Source organism: Narcine bancroftii, chromosome 1, assembly GCF_036971445.1.
Source record: "Narcine bancroftii isolate sNarBan1 chromosome 1, sNarBan1.hap1, whole genome shotgun sequence".
Classification (NCBI taxonomy): domain Eukaryota; kingdom Metazoa; phylum Chordata; class Chondrichthyes; order Torpediniformes; family Narcinidae; genus Narcine; species Narcine bancroftii.
The window spans coordinates 471,790,988-471,812,927 of NC_091469.1; the positions used below are offsets into that span (position 1 = coordinate 471,790,988).

The 21,940-nt window shown below is 41.3% G+C and overlaps 1 long non-coding RNA gene across 1 annotated transcript in view; it reads right to left on the reverse strand.

Annotated features, from left to right (window-relative positions):
* The window catches only part of LOC138753826 (uncharacterized), a 39,796-nt gene extending 25,678 nt beyond the window's left edge, over positions 1 to 14,118 (reverse strand). Inside the window, exon 1 of the long non-coding RNA XR_011351451.1 lies at positions 13,726 to 14,118. This is a non-coding gene — a long non-coding RNA (uncharacterized lncRNA). The remainder of the gene's footprint in view (positions 1 to 13,725) is intronic.
* Positions 14,119 to 21,940: the final 7,822 nt, after the last annotated feature.

A 21,940-nucleotide genomic window follows, 5' to 3' on the forward strand; every position in this document is an offset into this window, starting at 1 on the left:
CTAAATTGGCCAAAACAGAGTTAGACCCAGTACATAAGATATTGCTATCCAAATAGTGCCATTCCCCTGCTCTTTTTCCACAAGGAGGCTGAGGGCTGAACCTAAATCTTAAATGTTTAAATTTTATTTACAACTATGGAAAGAAGCTGATTCTGGCCATTGAAACCCATGCCGTCCAATTAGCCTACCAACCTTGTACATTTTTGGAACGTGGGAGGGAACTGGAGGACCTGGGAAAACCTACGTCAGTCACAGAGTGAATGAACAAATTCTTTACAGGCAGCGTCGGATTCGAACGTAGCTTGCTGGTGCAGTAATTTCTTTCTTTGGCTTGGCTTCACGGATGAAGATTTATGGAGGGGTATGTCCATGTCTGCTGCAGACTCGTTGGTAACTGACAAGTCCGATGCGGGACAGGTAGGCATGGTTGCAGTAGTTGCAAGGAAAAATTGGTTGGTTGGGGTTGGGGTTTTTCCTCCTTTGTCTTTTGTCAGTGAGGTGGGCTCTGCGGTCTTCTTCAAAGGAGGTTGCTGTCCGCTGAACTGTGAGGCACCAAGATGCATGGTTAGAGGCAATATCAGCCCACTGGCGGTGGTCAATGTGGCAGGCACCAAGAGATTTCTTTAAGCAGTCCTTATACCTCTTCTTTGGTGCACCTCTGTCTCAGTGGCCAGTGGAGAGCTCGCCATAGAACACGATCTTGGGAAGGCGATGGTCCTCCATTCTGGAGATGTAACCCACCAGCGCAGTTGCGTCTTCAGCAGCATGGATTCAATGCTTGCGGACTCTACCATCTCGGGTACTTCGATGTTGGTGTTGAAGTCATTCCAATGAATGTTGAGGATGGAGCAGAGACAACGCTGATGGAAGCGTTCTGGGAGCCGTAGGTGATGCCGGTAGAGGACCCATGATTCGGAGCCAAACAGGAGTGTGGGTATGACAACGGCTCTGTACACACTGATCTTGGTGTGTTTCTTCAGGTGGTTGTTTTTCAAGACTCTTCTGTGTAGTCTTCCAAAGGTGCTAATTTGCCTTGGAGAGTCTGTTGTCTATCTCTTTGTCGATCCTTGCATTAGATGAAATGGTGCAGCCGAGGTAGGTAAACTGGTTGACCGTTTGAGTTCTGTGTGCCTGATGGAGATGTGGTGGGGGGGGGGGGGGCTGGTAGTCATGGTGGGGAGCTAGCTGATGGAGGACCTCAGTTTTCTTCAGGCTGACTTCCAGGCCAAACATTTTGGCAGTTTCCGCAAAACAGGACGTCATGCGCTGGAGAGCTGGCTCTGAATGGGCAACTAAAGCGGCATCGTCTGCAAAGAGTAGTTCTCGGACAAATTGCTCTTTTGTCTTGGTGTGAGCTTGCAGGCGCCTCAGATTGAAGAGACTGCCATCCGTGAGGTAAAGAGCGTCTTCATTGTTGAGGTGCAGTAATAGCGCTGTGCTAACTACATGGCGCACTTAAAGGGGTCTATAAAATCACGAAGGGCAGAGATAAAGTAAATAGTCATAGTCATTTCCCCAAGGTAGGGGAACTGAAAACCAGAGAGCATGGATGTGATGAGAGGAGAAAGATTTAAAAGGGACCTAAAGAGGACTTTCTCACAGAGAGTATGTGGAATGAACTGCCACAGGATGCTATAGAAGTGGGTACAATTAAGACATTTATAAGACTTTTAAACAGACATATGGATATAGTGAAATGCAAGCAAATGGGACTAGTTCAGATCAATAGCTTGGTCAGTATGGAGGAGTTGGGGTGAAGGGCTTGTTTCTGTTCAGTATAATCCTACAACTGTAAATGATGTTTCTGTCCCTGTTTCAGGTATCTAGCCAAATCCCATTTAATAATTCCTGCTACATCTGATTCTGCCACTTGGCAAGGCATTCTAGAATCTAGATCGTGGTGACGTGCTACAAGACTTTATTTGTCTACCCATTTCAATTCTCCATCCCATTCCCTTGCTGACATGTCTGTCCATGGTCTCATGCACTGCCAGACAGAGACCACCCACAATTTAGAGAAAAAACACCTCTGGGCATTCTCCAACTAGCTGGTATTAACATCGACTTTTCTAGTTTCCATTAAACCCCCCCCCCCATCACCACAATCTTTAACCCTGTGTCTCCTTTCCTCTAGTTCTGTCTCTCTACCGTCTTCCCTCTGTCTCCTTTCACAGCGCCTAAATTTATTCTCACCTTTCCTTCTCATATTCAATATAACTTTTTTTTGTCTATTAGTCTGGACTCCTCCCACTCCAGACGCCTACCTACATTTTGCTTATACCTTAAAGAAAGTCTCAGGGCTCAAGTATTGATAATATATTTTTACCTCCTCTGGACGCTGTGAGACCGGCTGAGTTCCTCCAGCATTTACTGGGTGTTTTTACTACAATCACAGCAACTGCAGAATTGTGCGTTTCACTACAAAATGTTTCTCCTCATTCCCCATGCCCACTCAAAGTTTTTACCAATTCTCATTGAATCATATCTGCCAGTTACTGAACCTTTGGGTTTTTAAAAATATTTTAATTTTCATGGACTTGTAAAATTTAAATAAACAATATAATTTAAAAAAAAAACAATCAAGTAATATACACTGTCTGTATTTACCCCTCCATCTCCCCACCTCCCCACTCTCGTACAACTGAAAGTTTGGTCAATTAAATTGCAATGATACAATTAAATTAAATTAAAATGAAAATAAAGAAGCTCAAAACGAAACTGAAAGAAACCTACCGCCTGCGTCATGTCTCACTTCTTTGATCACATCCGTCCCTGATGGGACGGATTGCTACAGTACCCCCTATTTCGAAGACGGGGGTGGGGGGGGGGGAATCTGATCAATCTGAGAGCCAAGAAAGTTTGCCACCTTAACGAATGTAATGTTTTTTTCTTAAATTGAATGTAATTTTCTCCAGGGGAAAAAAACTCTGCATTTCCATATTCCATCATGTGGTATTTAGTTGGGAGTCAGACTTCCACAAACCGCTTTGATTTGTTTAATCTTTATGGTGTGAGGTATTACTGGTGCAAGAAATTGTATTTCACCATCTTGTATCTGGCAATAATTACTCCAGTCACTCTGTCTTGCCACCACTCCTCATTGATTGTTGTGCCCAAGTTCGATTCCCATCTCTCCCTCGACCTGTGTAATCCCAGCTTCAGGCCCTCACTTTGAAATATGGAATACTGAATCTTCTGTTTTTGAACTAATTTCTTCTCAGCCATCTTGTGATCACTTTGGAGAACCCTATTAATTCTTATTGGCTGTATGAAGAGCAAAGTGCCTTCTCAAATATCTTTTCACAGTTGAGGTTTCTCATTCCTGGTTTTGTTTACTCTCTTCGTGAACCTCAACTCTACCCTCTTCAATATGTGTTGTTAATAAATCCACCATTTTCAAGATGATTTTAATTTAGACATACATGTAGCATGGTAACAGGCTCTTTCAGCCCATGAGCCCATGCAGCCCAAATACTCCTGCTAACCTGCAACCCCTGTATGTTTTTAAGGGTGGGAGGAAATCAGATCACCCAGAGGAAACCCATGTAGACATGGGGAGAACCCACAAACTTCTTATCATTACAGCACTGGATTTAAACGCGGGTCACTGGTGCGGTAACAGCATTGCGCTAACCGTCCCACCCAAATTTTATTGTCTGCGGCAGGTAAAAAAAAATTCTGATCTGGAAGTAAATAGCATTTGATCAGGATGGGAATGCAGAAATCCCTTCTCTAAGGCAGAACACTGGCGTAACTTGTAGAGCCGCTGCCTCACAGCCCCAAGCTCAGTCCTGATGCTTGGAAATGTCTGGGGGAGTGTGAATGTCCTCCCTGTGACATTGTGCACTTTCCCGTGAATGTCCCACAGGCAAACACCATAAGGATAGGTCTGTAAATTGGCCCTGGTGAGTTGGTAGAAGCTGGACATCGGAATGAGGGAAGAATGAAAAAGAGGTAGCAGCTGGTCAGTGTGAGTCGGGCTTGCCAAAGGACCAGAGGGCATGCTTCCTCACTGTGCAAACATGAGACTCGGGTCCAATCCTGATCTTGGCAGTAGACAGGAATAAAACAGGAAAGTCCTGATCTCAGCTTTTGTCTGTGTGAGGTGCCTCTTCTCCCTGTGACTGTGTGGTTTTCCTCCAGCTACTCTGGCTTTCTCCCATGCCCTGAACTCGTGAAAGCTGCTGGATGAATTGGCCACCGTAAATTTCCCCTCGTGTGTCGGTGAAAGAATTGAAGGAAATTGATGAGAATGTAGGAAGAATGGGATTAATGTGTGATAGTAGATTCAGTGGGCTGAAGGGCCTGCTATACCTCTATGATTCTGAGACTCTTACCTGGGCCCAGAATTTTGCAAGTAAGCTAGTGAGTGTGGGGCCCATCAAAGTGCAGGGCCATTCCCACTTTTAGGCACCACCCCTCCTACCCCCTATCCGGAACAGTCATAGACATTTTCCCGTGGCAGGAGAATAAAATGGGGAAAAATTTTAAAAAAGGGACTTGAGAGACAACTTTTTCCCACAGAGGGTGAGGTTGATATGGAACGAGCTGCCAGAGGTAATGGTAGTGGGTGCGATCATGGCATTTAAGAAATATTTGGACAGGTACATTGATAGGAAAGGGTTAGAGAGATACGGTTCAAGTACAGGTAAATGGGACTAGCTTAGATGGGCAAGTTGATGAGTTGGGCCAAAGAGCCTATTTCCATGCTTTATGGCTGTTTGACTCAATGACAATAACTTCAGAAAAGCCTTGATGATCAGTTAAGTCTCAGCCCATCTGAATGAATGCAATCTCCAGGCTTAGCAGCTGTCAAAACTGTCAACAGATTGAATGTTTGTGAATATTTGACATTCAGTAGCATTTAGAAGCATTCAGAACTGTGATACATGAAACATGTTAATGGACATGTTTCAAGAGTATTGCTTTTTAAGTTTTCAGGTGCTTTTAATACAGATAATTTTAATTAACTTAATAAATTTAAAAAAAAACATGTAAACCTTAATAATACCCTTCTGCCCTGAAGCAGATCTTCTTAATTCAAATAAATGGGCACTCTGCATTTGTATCCGCTCTGACTTGGCACAGGTCCAACAGGTAGATTTCCTGGATAACTGCTGGGAAATGTATTGTTTCTTGAGCCCTCACACTGGATTCGTTGATGAGTCTATCTGGTAGAAGGGGTGAAATTGCCTGTAGGTATGGAACCCCTGAGTAATTATGAAGGCAGATGCAGGCAGTTCCAAATGGAATTGATCTGGTACAAGGGGGGAACTGCCTGTAGATATGGAACCCCTGAGTAATTATGAAGGCAGATGCAGGCAGTTCCAAATGGAATTGATTGCACCTCTGTGGAAAATTTATGTCTTTGCATTTCTCACTGTCACTCCCTCCCATTAGATTCCCAAGTGTGAGATCATACACCATGTTCCATGAACAGTTCCTTTCCTGCCAAAATCAGACTTCTGAATGAACCTCACTGCTGTAAAACTATGTCATCTTTGCTTCATACCAACCTACCTCTCTCTAGTTAATCTGCACCCTCTTTACTTTTAATCTGTCGTCTTGCATGTTGCATGGTACATGAACTCGTCTGCCCACAAAACAACATCTATCATTGCATTTTCAATCCCTGTGGCAATAAACAGACTTATGTAACTTCTGTAGATTAATGGGGACAGTTAGAGAGAGAGAGACCAAACAAATAATGGCAAATGAAATGTATAACGATATAACAATTACAGTACGGAAACAGGCCATCTTGGCCCCTCTAGTCCACACCGATTTAAGTGAACTCCACTAGTCCCATCTACCCACTCCCTGTCCAAAACCTTCTAATCTTCTCACATCCATGCACTCATCCAACTTTCTCTTAAGTGATAAAACTGACCCTGCCGCAACCGCCTCTTCCAGAGGTCATTCCACTCAGCCACTACTCTCTGAGTGAAGACATTTCCCCTCATGTTATTTCTAAACTTTTGCCTCCTAACCCTTAACTTATGACCCCTCATTCCAATCTCACCAACCCTCAAGGGGAAGAGCCTATTCACATCTACTCTATCTTTCCCCCTCAAAATTTTAAATACCTCTATCAAAATCCCCCCCTCATCCTTCTACGGTCCAATAAATAAAGACCCAGTCTACTTAATCTTTCTTTGTAATCTAGATCCTGAAATCTAGGCAACATTTTAGTAAATCTTCTCTGCACCCTCTCTACCTTATTGATATCCTTCCTATAATTTGAGGACCAGAACTGCACACAATATTCCAAATTTGGCCTCACCAATGCCTTAAACAGTCTCAACATCACCTCCCAACTCCTATGTTCTATGCTGCGATAGTGGAGAAGGAGTGGATTTCACAGATGGACAACTGCTTGCTGAACCGGCCATTTCTGGTACTAACAAAGCGAGTTATCTGAGAAGGAACAAGAAGTTAGAGAGAGCTTTGATTATTTCTTCTTGAATAGGTTGCCAGAGAAGATGTTGGTTTTAGAAATCCTTTCATTGGAATAAGAGAATGCATGCGAGCCCATCTTCAGAAAAAGGGAAAAACACGAAAGATATGTCAATTTCACCTCAGAATTCTGAAAAGTACAGCACATGAACATATCCACCACCCCCTTCACATTCATGTATTTATCTCAATGCTATTTAAAAGGCTATTTAAAAGGCAAAGGAGGAAAAACCCAACACCCAACCCCAACCAACCAATTTTCCCTTGCAACCACTGCAATCGTGTCTGCCTGTCCCGCATCGGACTTGTCAGCCACAAACGAGCCTGCAGCTGATGTGGACTTTTTACCCCCTCCATAAATTTTCGTCCGCGAAGCCAAGCCAAAGAAGATTTAAATGCTACTATTTTGCCTAGAAGACTACTATTTAGCCCATTGAGTCTGCCCGACCATTTAATCATGAGCTGATCCATTTTCCCCCTCAGCCCCACTGCCTGGCCTACTCCCCAGAACCTTTGATGCCATTACTATCAAGAGACTATCAATCTCTGCCTTAAATACATCCAATGACCTTGCCTCTGTGGCAACAAATTCCATAGATTTACCACACTTTGGCTGAAGAAATTCCTCTGTTCTAAGACAGTGGCCTCCTGAAGTTGTGTCCTCTTGTCGTCGACTCTCCTACCATGGGAAAATCATGCTTTCTACATCTACTTCAATTTATTCCCTTGATATGAGGGGCGGGGGAAGGGCTTAGAGAGTAAAGGGAAAGCCTTAGGGAGTAAAGGGAAGGACTTAGAGAGTAAAGGGAAGGCCTTACAGCATAAAGGGAAGGGCTTAGAGAGAAAAGGGAAGGGCTTAGAGAGAAAAGGGAAAGCCTTAGGCAGAAAAAGGAAGGGCTTAGAGAGTAGAGGGGGCTAAGGGGGGGGATCTTATAGTTTACGAAGGGCATCGTTAATCGTCACAGTCTTTGTCTCAGGGTAGGGAATCTAAAACTGGATAATATAGATTTAAAGTGAAACGGGAAAGAATTGTAAGAGACCTTAGATGGGCACCTACTTTGCATAAAGGGTGGTGGGCAAATGGATCGAGCTGTCAGATGGTAGAGGTGAGTATAATTAAAGGACTTTTCTTATTTCAGATTTTCAGTATATTAAATTTGCGGATCTTCATCAATTTTGAAGGTGTAGTTGATGTGGCATTGGTACACTTGGCACTGACATGAATACATTCTACTTATGTGCATAGAATATAGAACAGGACAGCGCAGGAAGAGGCCCTTCAGCCCACGTGTCTGTGGCCAAACATCAGAAACAGAATCAGAATTTATTATTATGACCTTCGTTGTTTTGCAGCCGTTCAGAGTGCAAATATTCATAGAAACCACCTTACAAAATAAGGATAGTGGAGTAATTAGTGCAATGCTGTTTCAATGCCAGTGATTGGGACACTAGGTTCGAATCCCACACTGACCGTAAGGAGTTTGCACGTTCCCCCTATATCTGCGTGGGTTTTACCCAGAGTCTCCAGTTTTCTCCCACTGTTCAAAATGTACTGAGGGTTATAGGTTAATTGGGTGTAATTGAGCGGCATGGGCTCAAAGGCTGAAAGGGTTATTACTGTGCTGTATGTCTAAATTTAAATTTAAAGTAAGATAGCGCCTTAGTTGAGGGGTAGCCGCTGACTGCTTGTGTTTAGGCTCCTGTACCTTTTATCTGATGGTAGCAGAGTGAAGAGGGCATGGCCAAGGTGGTGGGGGTCCTTGAAGATAGAGGCTGCTTTCTTAAGACACCACCTCTTGTAGATGTCCTTGATAGAATGAAGACTGTGCAAGCTAAGTTAATATCCCTCTGGATTATTTTCCTGTCCTGAGCGTTGGCACTTCTATACCAGATTGTGATGCCACTGGCCAGAATGCTCTCCACAGTACACCAGCAGAACCCCAAAGTGATGCCCAAATCACAATGAAAGAACTGCTATGTTCACATGATCTATATCCCTTTATTCCCTGCATTTTGGGCCCAATTGCTACAATTGGATCTGTTGTCACCATTACTCCTGACAGCCCATCCCAGCCACCGACCAGTCTGTCTAAAACACTTGTCATGCACATCTCCTTTAAACTCCTCCCCCTGACCTTAAACACATGTCAGCCAGCATGTGACATTTTTACCCTGGTAATAAGGTTCTGGTGGTCTATTCTATTTATCCTCTCATCATTTTATAAACTTCTATCAAGTCACTTCTGATGCTCCAGAGAAAACAATGCAAATTTGTCCAACCTCTCCTTGTCGCTCATACCTTCTAATCCAGAATGACAATCAACTCTCATGTTTGACCAACATGCTGCACAATTCTGGCGAGGAAATTACTGAACTATAGAAGGGGATGGGGCTGCTTGATATCAGCACCATTCCAATCTCTTCCATATCAGTTCAACAATGCAGAGAGGCAGGCCACTGTTTGTTAGTTGGCTACAGGTGATGTTTACAAGGTCATGTTGGGATTTCTATTTATAAAAAATTCAAAGGATAGGAAGCAACAAAGGGTTACTATGGAAATGAAAATAACTTAGCCATATTTTTCATTGCTCCTCTTAAATTTGTTTCTAATTTAAAAAAAAATCATTTTGGGGACGACAGCTTAAAAAGCCATGCAAATTGATGGCAGAATAACTGACTTTGCAAACTGTGGTGGACTAACCAATCATTCACTATGGTCAGATACTTTGTCAGAGCAGCACCTATTTTGTGGCCTATTAGCTAAAATAGCCACAGTGCCCTTTGATGAAGCATTGGAAACAGAATTTGATCAATCAGCTCCATCAAACTTTCTCTTCTTTGCAATATCATGGTTTAATGGCCCACACAAAATTAAGAAGGAAATTGTATTTTTTTTCTCTTATTTCAAGAGGAATTGAGTAACAGAAGAAATATGCCATGGTGCAATTTTACAAGATTCTGGTGATCAGTTGGTACACACTCCAAAGATATCACCACAGTCCTTCTCAACCTTGAATCGTCTCTCTTATTTTTGAGTATGAACTCCCTTGCAGTGAAGGGTCACACATGCTGCCAGGCATGTCCTCCTGCTCTGCATTTAACAGCTTCTACAATTCTTTTTGCCCATGTACTTCTGTATCTGTTCTCACACTCCAACTCCTTGCATTCAGTCATTGACCAGATAACTTTGTTGCACACCCGGTCAGCCCGAATTTACCCTGAGACATCTCTCTCCCCCACTCTCCCTTCGCCTTGAAAAACTTCCTTTGGGTCCTTTTCAATTCTGAAGAGGGGTGTCCGACCTGAAATCTTGGCTCTGTTTCTCTTCCCATGGACATGGCGTGACCTGATGAGTATCTCCAGGATCATTTGGTTTTGTTTTAGATTTCTAGAATCTGGTTTTTCTTTATTGATTTTAATTTCTTTTTTTAAAACTTGCTCTATATTTATAAATGCTGCATTTCATTGCAACAAAAATAAATTCCTCATTACAGCCACATAAACATGGCCGTCCAAATGTAATTCTTGGCTGTTGTTTTAATCATTGATCATCCCAGGAACTCAATACAGTCATGCTTAGAACATAAAGGCTTACAGCACAATATGGTATTAGAGGCTCTGATAGCTTGGTGGTTAGAGCACTGGTCTTGTAAGCCAGGGGTTGTGAGTTTGTTCCTCATTGGGCCCTCATTTCTGTGAGGGGCACTGGACAAAGTTCCAACTCTCTGTCTTCCTTATGAAGACAAAGTTAAAGATTTCATGCATGTTCTAAATTTAGAATTACGTGACAATAATGGAACCTTTACCAGTTCAGCCCCTTTAGTCCTCCATGTTGTGCTGACCAATATAAACCTATTTCTCCTTACCGCACACCCATAACACTCCATTTTCTTACTTCCATGTGCCTATTTTAGAGTCTCTTGACTGTCCCTATTGTACCACCACCACCCCTGGAAATGCATTCCACTCTCTGAGTAAAAAAAACTTACCTCTGACATCTCCCCTTACTTTCCTCCACTCACCTTGAACAGATGTCCTCTGGTATGTGCTGTTGTTGCCCTAGAAACAAAGTGCTGGCTGTCCTCTCTACCTGAGCCCCTCATAATCTTATATTCAGTCACTTCTCATCCTTCGTCATTCCAAAGAGCAAAGCCCTAGCTCTGTCAACCTTGCTTCTCCAATCTGGGCAAGTCCTTGGTGCCCTTTTGTCTCCCCGTGTTTCACCTTACCATGGGTACAAACAGTTGTGGCTCATGAAACGATTTTTTTTTTACTTGAGTCAAGAGGTTGTGGGTTAATGTCCAACTCTAGGAGACCTGAGAGGAGTTGTGGGTTATCACTCTACTGCACCGAGGTACTGTCACTCAGATTGATTATTAAATGGAGTCTTTGTCTCTTTTCTCAGGCTCATGTAAACAATGCCTTGGTGATCTTTCAAGTTCTCTACAGTGCCCTGACCAATATTTATTCCTTAACCAGCATTATTAAAAGGGAAAACTATTACCTGGATGAAAAATGCCTGTTGTATTTCTACATTGTATCAGAGATAGTCACACAAAGCATTTAGGTAATTGGGTGTACAAAAGCTTTGTGAGTTTCCATGGCCTTGACAGGCCTTCATGCTACAAGAATTGAATTTAAGAGCAGGGAGGTGCTGCTCAGCTGTGCCTGAGTACTGGTGGGATGACCTGTGCAGTTCCAGTCTCCCTACTTGAAAAAGGATATATGGATTTAGGAGCCACTGCAGAGGAGGTTTACCAGGTTGATTGCAGAATGAAAGGGGTTATCTTGAGGAGAGATTGATTGGAGTTTAGAAGGATGAGAGGGGATCTTGGAGAAATCTATAAAATTATGAAAGGAATAGGTAAAGATAAAAGCGGGGAGGTTATTTCTACTGGTAGGTGAGACAAGAAGTAGGGAACATAATCTCACGATTCAGGGGAGTAGATTTAATAAGACAGAGATAAGGAGGGGCTGCTTCTCCCAGTGACTCTCGAGTTCTCTGCCGAATTAAGCAGTAGGCACTTCTCATTGAATAGATTTAAAATACAGATTTTAGAAGAATAGGGGAATTGAGGGTTATGGGCAGCTAACTAGAGCTGAGTCCATGGCCAGAACAGCCATGATCTTATTGAATGACAAAGCAGGGTCAGGTGGTCAAATGGCCGACCTCTGATCCTATTTCTCATGTACTTGTGCATAGGTCTTGCTTTTAGTGGATTTATTACGATTAGGTTCTGGAGAACCTCACCATTGTAGCATTGGTTCCAGAAACATCAAAATGCAGAAACATCCCGATGAGTTGCAGTTTAACAAAATGCAAAGTGTGTTAGAAATGTCCAACACTGAAAGCGTGGGGAAGACTCCATAGGCTGATGGGTTTACTTCTGCTCATACATCTTGTGAAAGTGTCTGTGGCAAAATAATCCTCCCAAAGAGGTTAACATCCATCAGTTTTTACCCAAATAAAACAGCGGCACGGTTAGAAAAATACTGAGCACGGTGCTGCTACAATGTCAGCAATCGGACTGGGGCTCTGTCTGTAAGGAGATTGTACATTCTCCCCATGTCTGTGTGAGTTTTCCGTGGGGCCCCCGGTTTCCTCCCACCTTCCAAAACGCACCAGGGTTTAATTGGGTGTAACTGGGCGGTCATCCCACCAGTACTCTGCACAGCCATATGTCTAAATTTAAATTTAAATATTTAGTTTAAATTTAAAACATGTACAGTAGTTATTTTTAAAAATAAGGTAGAGTATATCAATTTCAGTAAGGAAAGAAAGTCAGATGACATGGGCAAATTTCTGTCTGAGCTGCGAAGAGAAGATAAGCCATTTATAAAAGGAAACACTCAGTGCATATGAATGAAGCAACAACTGCCTTGGAACTATATGCATCTGGTAATTAAGCATTTATTTTGTCTCTGAGATCCAAGTTTGTGTACCACTCTCACTTAGAACTGGTGACCTGCTTAAACAAGGTTTAGATCCTTGCTATGGAAACCTATGAAAATGGTCTCCCAGTAAATAAATAGATTGAGGTGACATTGACAAAACGGAGGGAGGTTAACAAGGTCTGTTTCTGTCACACGTTACTTGTTCCAGTGCTGCAGAGAGTTCACGGCACCATATTATGCGCCACACAGTGAATTTAGTAAAACGAATCTGCAAAAAGAACAACCAGTCCCAGCAAAAGAAAAATAGTTATTAGTACATCATCAATACCTGGAATTTCAGAATAAAGGAGGATTTTATTATGTCTGGCAGTCTAAAGAACTCTAAGAAAGATTAAAAAGCCACACTTTGATCTCACCTAAAGCAAGATATTTCAATTTGGATTAAAAAAACCCAGAAATGTTGTATGGGCATGCCCCAATAATAACAGGTCAATTTTAATCTGCACCTTTAAAAACATTTACAGTGTAATGTTTGGATGTCATTGTAAGAATTTACAGAGGAAAACTACTACTTTTGAGCAAAGAAATATGAAGCAATCTATGTTGTCAAGACATGACTTCTTCTAACCTTTGAATCTAGGTGGGAGTTTGGAGCTGTGAACATTTTAAAATAACCTTTCAGCTCGAGACTTCAGTTAAAAAAACTGGGAAGACCAGTAGTACAGATTATAAATTCTGAAAATCAAGGATAAGATCCAATATTTTCTGCTGTACAGGTACAGAGTAATTACAATGTATCCTAGAATTTAAAATGAACATCGCAACTAATGATAAACAAACAGACAGAATTCAATATTATATCTCTTGTTCCTGCAGAAAAAAAAAACCAAAGAGAAAAAAAAGCTTGTAACTAACTTATCCCAAACTAAAATAAAAGAAAATTCCGCTGGGACGTCTTAACCCACCAAAAAGGGTACCAGTAATGGTACTTTGGTAAATTGTCTTATATGTTAATAAGTAAGTTCAGGAAAAGACTACAAATGCTTCATATGTTACATACAAAATAGTAGCCACTGCATTATTCAATAAACTTTAAAATAGTCCATAAAAGTGTGCCACATTTCATTAAACTTCAGTTTTCAAAACATTACATCTTATCAAATTATGTGGCAACTTGATAAGAAACAACTGGTTTCTAGCAGAGGATTAGAGGTTAGAAAATTGTGGGTTCAAGCTTAATTTTTACCAAAAATAGACTTTATTCACGATAAATTGTTTACAAAAAGGAAAACTGTTCAAAGTCTCTTCACAACCTTACTGTTCATGTCCATTGATTTCCATCCTTGTACATTTTTACAGATGCTCTCTATTTACCTCATTGCCACTACTGCGGAGTCTGATTGTTGTTTCCTCCTCTGTTGTTTAAGTGAATTTTCCTTGGTCTCAGGTCCTCAATGCCAGGAGATGGAAGGGTTCTAGACTGTGGTTCTTCCCACAGCACCCTCACCCACAGTGAACCAAGCAGAAGTTCCAGGTAAACCCTCCATTATGTTGTTGAGGGAGCAAAACCTTATCGGAGAAGCCACCTTTTGGATAGATAAATCTAAAGGTTTTTTGCAAAGCAACTGATAAAACAATAACCATCTTTCAAAAATAACATTTTGGATATCCTGACATCATTAAAGTTGCTATATAAATGCACATTATTTTCATACTTTGAACAGATTCTGTACCAAAAGAAAGTAAAAATTGAAATAAACCACTGATTTGTCCATGACATTTTCCATGGAACTTTGGAATATGTGGTTTTAGAACAGAAATGCATCACAATGAATTTATGACTTAACATAATTGACCATCAATATTAAATGTTTGCCATGGTTTCATGTCCAATTACATATGGCTTAGAACCATAGAACACTACAGCACAGAAACAGGCCCCATCAGCCCTTCTAGTTTGTGCCCTTCTAGTTTTTGCCCAGTCCCACTGACCTGCACCAAATTCATAGCCCTCCATACCTCTCTCTCCCACGTTCCTGGTCCAAATTCTTCTTAAATGTTAGAATTGAGCCCGTCTTTAACACTGTTGGAATTTAATATGGAGCTTGGTCACATTTCTTAATGGTGAGAATGGCACCATAGCTACTTTCTGTTCAGCTTAGGAGTTTGCTGGTTATCCTTGACTCAAACACCAGAATGAATCACATGTTCTTGTACCTGTATCTATTTCTGATAAAAAGACAGAATTTTCTTCTTAGAACCATAGAACATTACAGCACAGAAGCAAACCCTTTGGCCTTTCTAGTCCATGTTGGACTATTATTCTCTCTTGCCCCACTGACCTGAACCCAGCCCATAGCCCTCCATACCTATCCAATCCATGTAACTGTCCAAATTCTTCCTAAATGTTAAAATTGAGCCCATATTCACCACCTTAGCTGGCAGCTCATTCCACACTCGCGTTCCCCATTAATGTTTCCCCTTTCACCCTTAGCCTATGTCCTCTGGTTTGTATCTCACCTACCCTCAGTGGATAAAGCCTCTCTACATTTACTCTGTCTGTCCTCCTCATAATTTTAAATACCTCTATCCAAATTCACCTCATACTTTTTTTGAATATTTTATTTTTCATTTTCAAAAACATATAACTTATGTATAACATACTGTGTCCATTTTTCCCCTCCCTACCTCCTCCCATCCCCCATGCCTCAGTATAACTAAGAATAAAGTTATATAGACGATACAAAACAAAAACAATGTCCCACTTCTTTGATCCCAATCATTTCCCTGCTGGGATGGGTTACTTCATTTCCTTTATTCCAAGGGGTGAAAATTATGCCTGTATGCCTATGAATTTCAAAAAGGGTCACCACACTCGAAGGAATGTGTCATATTCCTTCCTTAAATTGTACGAGATTTTCTCCAGGGGAATGAACCTCTGCATTTCCATATTCCATCGTGTAATATTTAATTGGGAGTCGAACTTCCACACAACTGCTATGCACTTCCTGCTACCATCAAGGCGACCTTCACAAACTGAATTTGGTACTTGGACAGTTTAAAGCACACGTCTATACTGTTACCCAAAAGGTACAATTCCAGATTCTGTGGAAAATGCACCTTTGCACAAAAATTTACATATAATTACATTTGAATCCTTAAATTTTATTTTGAAGTATAAAACAAGGAATAGATTGAAATAGGTATTGTATTCTTGGAAAAATATTAATTTTAATACAATTCACTTTTCTATCATAATAGGTAGACCGTTCCATCTTTTTAAATCAATGTTGTTTTTTTTGTTAGGAGATATTAAATCGACGGCTTTAAAATTGAAACTAAATATGTATCAAATTGAGTTTTTTCATTTATCAATCGCAGCCTCAAAGAAATGCTTAGCTATTATGTGGAAATCTGATTCAAATTTGGGGATGAAAAGATGGCACAATGAAATGAAAGCCTGTATTCCTTTAGAAAAAAATTACATATAATTTGAGAGATAAATATTCTTTTTTTATTAAAGTTTAGAGCCCTTACTTGAAAACTGTTGATATTGAAGTATGAGGTCTCGATCTTCACTCCTGCAGCCAAGAAGCTTCATAGTTATAACTTTAAGATTAAATAATGATCTCTCCTCTCTTTCTTTCTTTGTAGTTGGGGCAGGGAGGAGGGAATTTCATATATATAAAAATGATTGACCATAAGATATATGTACTTAGATGTAATAATTATTGTTATGTTTGTATTGATTATTCAAATAAAATATTTTTAAAAAATATCCACCTTTGTCATTTGTTTTCAGTAGGTCCCCCAGGTCCTCCCAGACCACAGCCAGGTTGAGTGAATAAAGGTTCCCACCTCCACATTACACCTAAAGCACATTTCCAAGATTTCTTCTCCCTTCATTCTTCTATGCTCTAGGGAATAAAGTCCAAACCTGTTTAATCTTTCGCTGTAACTCAGTTCCTGAAGTCTGAGCAACATCCTAGTAAATCTTCTCTGCATTCTTTCTATCTTATTGTTATCTTTCCTGTAATTTGGTGACCAAAACTGCACACAGTACTCCAAATTTGGCCTCAAAAACGAGCACTCAGCAGTACAGGGACAGCTTCTTTCCCACTGCCATCAGAATCTTGAATAATCAATGAACCAAAGTCATTGCTTTACTATTCATTTTATTTTTATAGTAATGTCATAAGACATTATACAACTTTACCACAACATCCCACTAGATAGTGATTTATGAGGGACAACATGCCAAAAGCTCTCTTTACATCCCTATCCACCTGTGATGCCACTTTCAGGGAATTATGCATCTGTATTCCCAGATCCCTCTGTTCTACTGCACTCCTTAGTGCCTACCATTAACTGTGTACATCCTTTCTTGATTTGTCCTTCCAAAATGCAACACCTCACACTTCTCTGCATTAAATTCCATCTGCCATTTTTCAGCCCTTTTTTCCAGCTGGTCCAGATCCCTCTGCAAGCTTTGAAAGCCTTCTTTGGTGTCCACAATGTCTGCACCCTATTGTCATCTGCAGACTTGCTGATCCAATTCACCACATTATCATCCAGTTCATTGATAGAGATGGCAAACAACAATGGTCCCAGCACTGATCCCTGATGGACACCACTAATCATAGGCCTCCAGTCTGAAAAATAATCATCTACCACTACTCTCTGGCTTCTCTTGCCAGCCATTGTCAAAACTAATTCACTATTTCACCTTCGTGATTAATCTCCCATGTGGGATCTTGTCAATGTTTTTACTAAAGTCCATGTAGACAACATCCACAGCATTTCCTTCATCAACTTTCCTGGTAATTTCCTCCAAAAACTCTGTAAGATTGGTTGAACATGACCTGACACGCACAAAGCCATCTTGACTATCGCTGATCAGTTTCTGACTGTCCAAATAATTGTATCTCCGATCTCTTAGGACACCTTCCAATAATCTACCAATTACCGACTTCAGGCTAACCAGTCTATAATTTCTAGGGTTACCTTTAAGCCTTTGTTTAATAATGGAACAACGTGAGCTACTCTCCAATCCTCCAGCACCTCACCCATGGCTAAGGTCAATATAAATATTTCTGCCAGAACTCCTACAATTTCTACACTGGCCTCCCTCAAGATCCAAGGGAATATGTTGTCAGGCCCTCAGGGATTTATCCACCCATATTTGCTTTAAGACAGCGAGCACGTCCTCCTCTTTCATCTATATAGGTTCCATGATCCTTTGCTCTTCATATATGTGTATAAACCCTGAGGAATTTCTTGCACATTGACTGCCAAATAAACCTCATATCTTTTTTTTTGCCTTCCTGATTTCTTTTTGAAAGTTTTTCTTGTGTTTTTGATTATATTCCTGAAGTACCTAATTTCCTCCATGTTGCCTCTACCTGCTATACACCTCTCTCTTCTTCTGAACCACATCCCCAATAACCCTCGAAAACCAAGGTTCCCTATGCCTGCTAACTTTGTCTTTAATCCTGATAGGAACATGCCAACTCTGTGCTCTCAAAATTTCACCTTTGAAGGACAACCACTTACCTCGCATATCTTTGCCCGGAAACAAATGATCCCATTCGACGCATTCTAGATCCTTTCTCATTTCCTCAAAATGAGCCTTCTGATGTTGAAATGAATGTCAAGTGAAGAACAGAAGAGCTGAGGGTGGAACTTTGTTCCAGTGATCAAAGATCAAAAGGAAAATACAGCAGCTGATGGAAAAGTTTTAATGAAATTGATTTCATCCTTTGCTTGTGAATTTTATTTTAATTTATTTCATGAGTTCTTTGTTGGTTTTCATCTTCCCACCTCATGGCAGATTGTTAATTAGTCCCCAAACCTGAAGGTTGTCTCTAAGTAGAAGACCAACAGATGGCTGATACTTTTACATATGTTATTACAACAAATCGGGATATTAAATGCAAATGCAAACAGTAAAATCAGGCCAACATCATGCCATTATTTATTAAAAAAAATAAGGAAAAAATATAAATTAAAAAAATATAAATTGTTAAACTTACAATAGGGATTTTTACACAGCCACTTCGTTCCAGGATATTGGCAGCTTTTTTACGCTATGCCTGCTGTGTAAAAAGCACTGACATAGAATGGGGGGATCTTTCCAGTCCCAGCGTTTTTAAGGCAGCAGAGCAGAGCAAAAATTGTTTTAATAATAATACCACTGTCGAGCCCTCTCCTGGCAACTCACAATTATACAGCAAAGGTAAAAGGCCGTGTCGATCTGGCTGGCAGCAAGCAGTTCACTGGGGAATGCCTGACTAGCTGGCATTTGGGGTTTAGCCCATCTCGGATGTCTATGTATGGTCCCATAAAAGTCTGAAACAGGCTGTAGATGAAACGGCTGGAGCTGGAGATGAAATGAGCTGGTGGTGAAATAGTGATGCGTCCTTGACTAGACTCACCGTTTCGTTAGGTGGGTGAAGCAGTGATGTGTCGCTGAGAGGAGAATGAGAGATGATTTAATTCCTCAGTATATAATTCATGGTTTTGACAGGACATATGAGGGGTGGCTCTTGGGCTTTAAAAATAGCGCTTGGTCATTCATGAATAAGATAAAAGTATGTTTCAAAGAGTACTGAATCTGGAACTCTACAGGAGGAATTCCAGATTCCTGGAATTCCTGGAAAGGCCTGTTCAGAGTCAGAATCAGGATTTATTGTCATGAACAAGTCATGAAATTCAGTGTTTTACAGTAGCGTCAGAGTGGAAACATTCATATTATAACCATCTTATGACATTACTATAAAAATAAAATGAATAGTAAAGCAATGACTTTGGTTCATTGATTATTCAAGATTCTGATGGCAGTGGGAAAGAAGCTGTCCCTGTACTGCTGAGTGCTCGTTTTTAGGCTCCTGTACCTTTTTCTTGATGGTAGCAGAGTTAAGAGGGCATGGCCTGAGTGGTGAGGGTGAATGCTCATTTACTTAATGTATTCAAGACAGTCGCTGACAGACCTTCAGATATTAAGAGAGTGGAGATTAGTGTTCGAGACTGACATTGTGATAAAAGACCATCCTCCACACTGATCCCACCACTCTGCTCTCAGCTGTCCCCACCTGTCTCTAGTCACCTTGTGCTGTGAGCAAGCTGGTCTGTGGGTTTGTCCTCCGTTTGAACAGTCTGAAGCCCTCAACATTATCTTTCATTATCTGTCACAGCCCCCAACGATAGATAGTGGTGATTACTAAGGGATTACTTAAGGTGGTATGTGAATGGAAAGAAAAAGTTTGAAAACCACTGTTTTAATCATACCTCATTGACTCGTCGTGTGCATGGTTTCATAACTCCAAAGGAAATGGGCCAATAACAATTTTTATCAAGCAAAATATTTCAGTAACAATTGGGTCTAGAGCAATGGTTCTCAACCTTTCTTCCCACTTGCATACCACCTTAAGTAATCCAGAGCAACTGTGGCATAGAGATTAGTTAAGGTGGTATGTGAGTGGAAAGAAAAGTTTGAAATCCACTGCTGTACATTAATACTTGCAGTAGATTTTTCCGTGCTCTTTTATAAATTGTGCACCTATTTTCCCATGCTCTTTTATTCCCGCTATGATTTTCCCATGCTCTTCTATTAATTGTTGTGTGTAAATAAAAGTAACATTTGATAGCAAACCCTTGTGTCCAGACTCGTCTCTCTCGAACCTGAAACTTTCTCCACATAACAGGGACCAGTGCAGGGACCAACAGTGGGCCTCCAGGAGAGTCTCCCAATAGCCCCGCCACCAGCCCCCAACAATAGATGGCGGTGACGCTAGTGAGCTGCACAGTGACAATGATCACTGTTGGCATTGCTCACCATTATCACCCTAACTTCAACTTTGCATATAAAACCGGGGGAATATTTTTGAGCCATTTGGGGGGAAAAAAAGAGGGTCTAACACCCCGTCAAATACAGTATGCTTCACATGAGACTAGATGTCAACACCACTGCTGTTGTGTTACATGTCCCGCCTCTTTTGCTCCCAGAATTCCGGCTTGCTGTGTAAAAAGACACACTGACCCGGCATTATGCCAGCTTTGTTCGGTTCAGTGTAAAAAACTAAAGCCGACTTAATACTGGGTATTCCTTACGGTAATATCATGGGACTTCTGTGTAAATCACCCTATAACTAGCAGTATGGCCTGGTTAGTGTAGCTGTTAGCACGATGCACCAGAGCGAGTCGCAGGTGGGAATCCATCGCTGTCTGTAAGAAGTTTGTATTTTCACCCCATATCTGCGTGGGTTTCTTCCAGGTGCTCCAGTTTCCTCCCCCATTCCAAAGATATGTGATGTTGGTCGGTTAATTAGTCACATGGGAGTGTTTGGCTGGCATGGTCTTGTGGGCTGGAAAGGCCTGTTGCTGTACTGTATCCCAAATTAAAAAAAATAGAAGATGATGAGTTATTTTGCTGCTGGAACTGTGCACCAGCAGGTTAGTGTTTAATGGCAAATTAATTGACCTTATAACAGCTGCTAGATCAGATAAGTCTGAACCATTGTTTGTGATCATTTTGAGCTTTCTCCTGCACTCCTTCATCTGTCTGGCTGGGCTATAAAAGGCAAATTCAATGCAGAGATAATGAAAGAAAATGTTACCACACTCATCAGGCCAGGGAGCACCTGTGGAATGAAAAGCAATCATGTTTTCAGACTGGGATCCTTCATCAGAACTGGGAAAGAGAGAAAAATGGTTGATTCTGGTAGCAGAGGAATGGAAGAGGGGATGAGGACATTTCTGATCGGAAGTTCAGATTTAGCTTTTTAATTTTAATTTAAACATACAGCAAAGGGCACCCAGTCCATGAGCCTGTGGTGCTCAAATACACCTGTGTGACTAACTAATCTACTAACCCTATACGTTTTTGGAATATGAGAGGAAACTGGAGCACTGGGGAAAAACCCACACAGGTCCCGGGGAGAACATACCATCTCCTGACAGTCAGTGCCACATACGAACCCGGGTCACTGGCGCTGTAATAGTCTTGTGCTAACCATTACACTAAATTTGCCACCCTTACAATTTGCCGACTTTTGAAAGGGCCCTTAAAACCATAATGAAAACAAGTGCACGTGTACAATGCAGCTTAGTGGGGTAGTTAAGAATGCCTGTGGGATGCTGGGGTTCACTCGCCGGGGGATGGAGTTCAAGAGTTGAGAGGTCATGTTGCAGCTTCACAAATATCTGGCGAGACCACACCAAGTATTGTGTTCAGTTCTCTCCACCACATTAGAGGAAGGATGTGGAAGCTATGGAGAGGGTGCAGAGGAGATTTACCAGGAGGTTGCCTGGATTGGAAAATATATCTTATGGGGCAAGGTTAGTACAGCTGGGACTTTTTCCTTTGGAGTGTAGAAGGATGAGAGCTGACTACAAGATTCTGAGAGGCATAGATAAAATAAAGAGCTGGCGTCTTTTTCCCAGGGTTGGAGTAGCAAACACCAGAGGACATCTGTACAAAGTGAAGGGAGGGATGTTTAGGGGGGACATCAGGGGCACGTTTTTTTTACACAGGTGACTGGAATGCCTTGCCAGGGATGGTGGTGGAGGCTGAAACATTAGGGGCATTTAA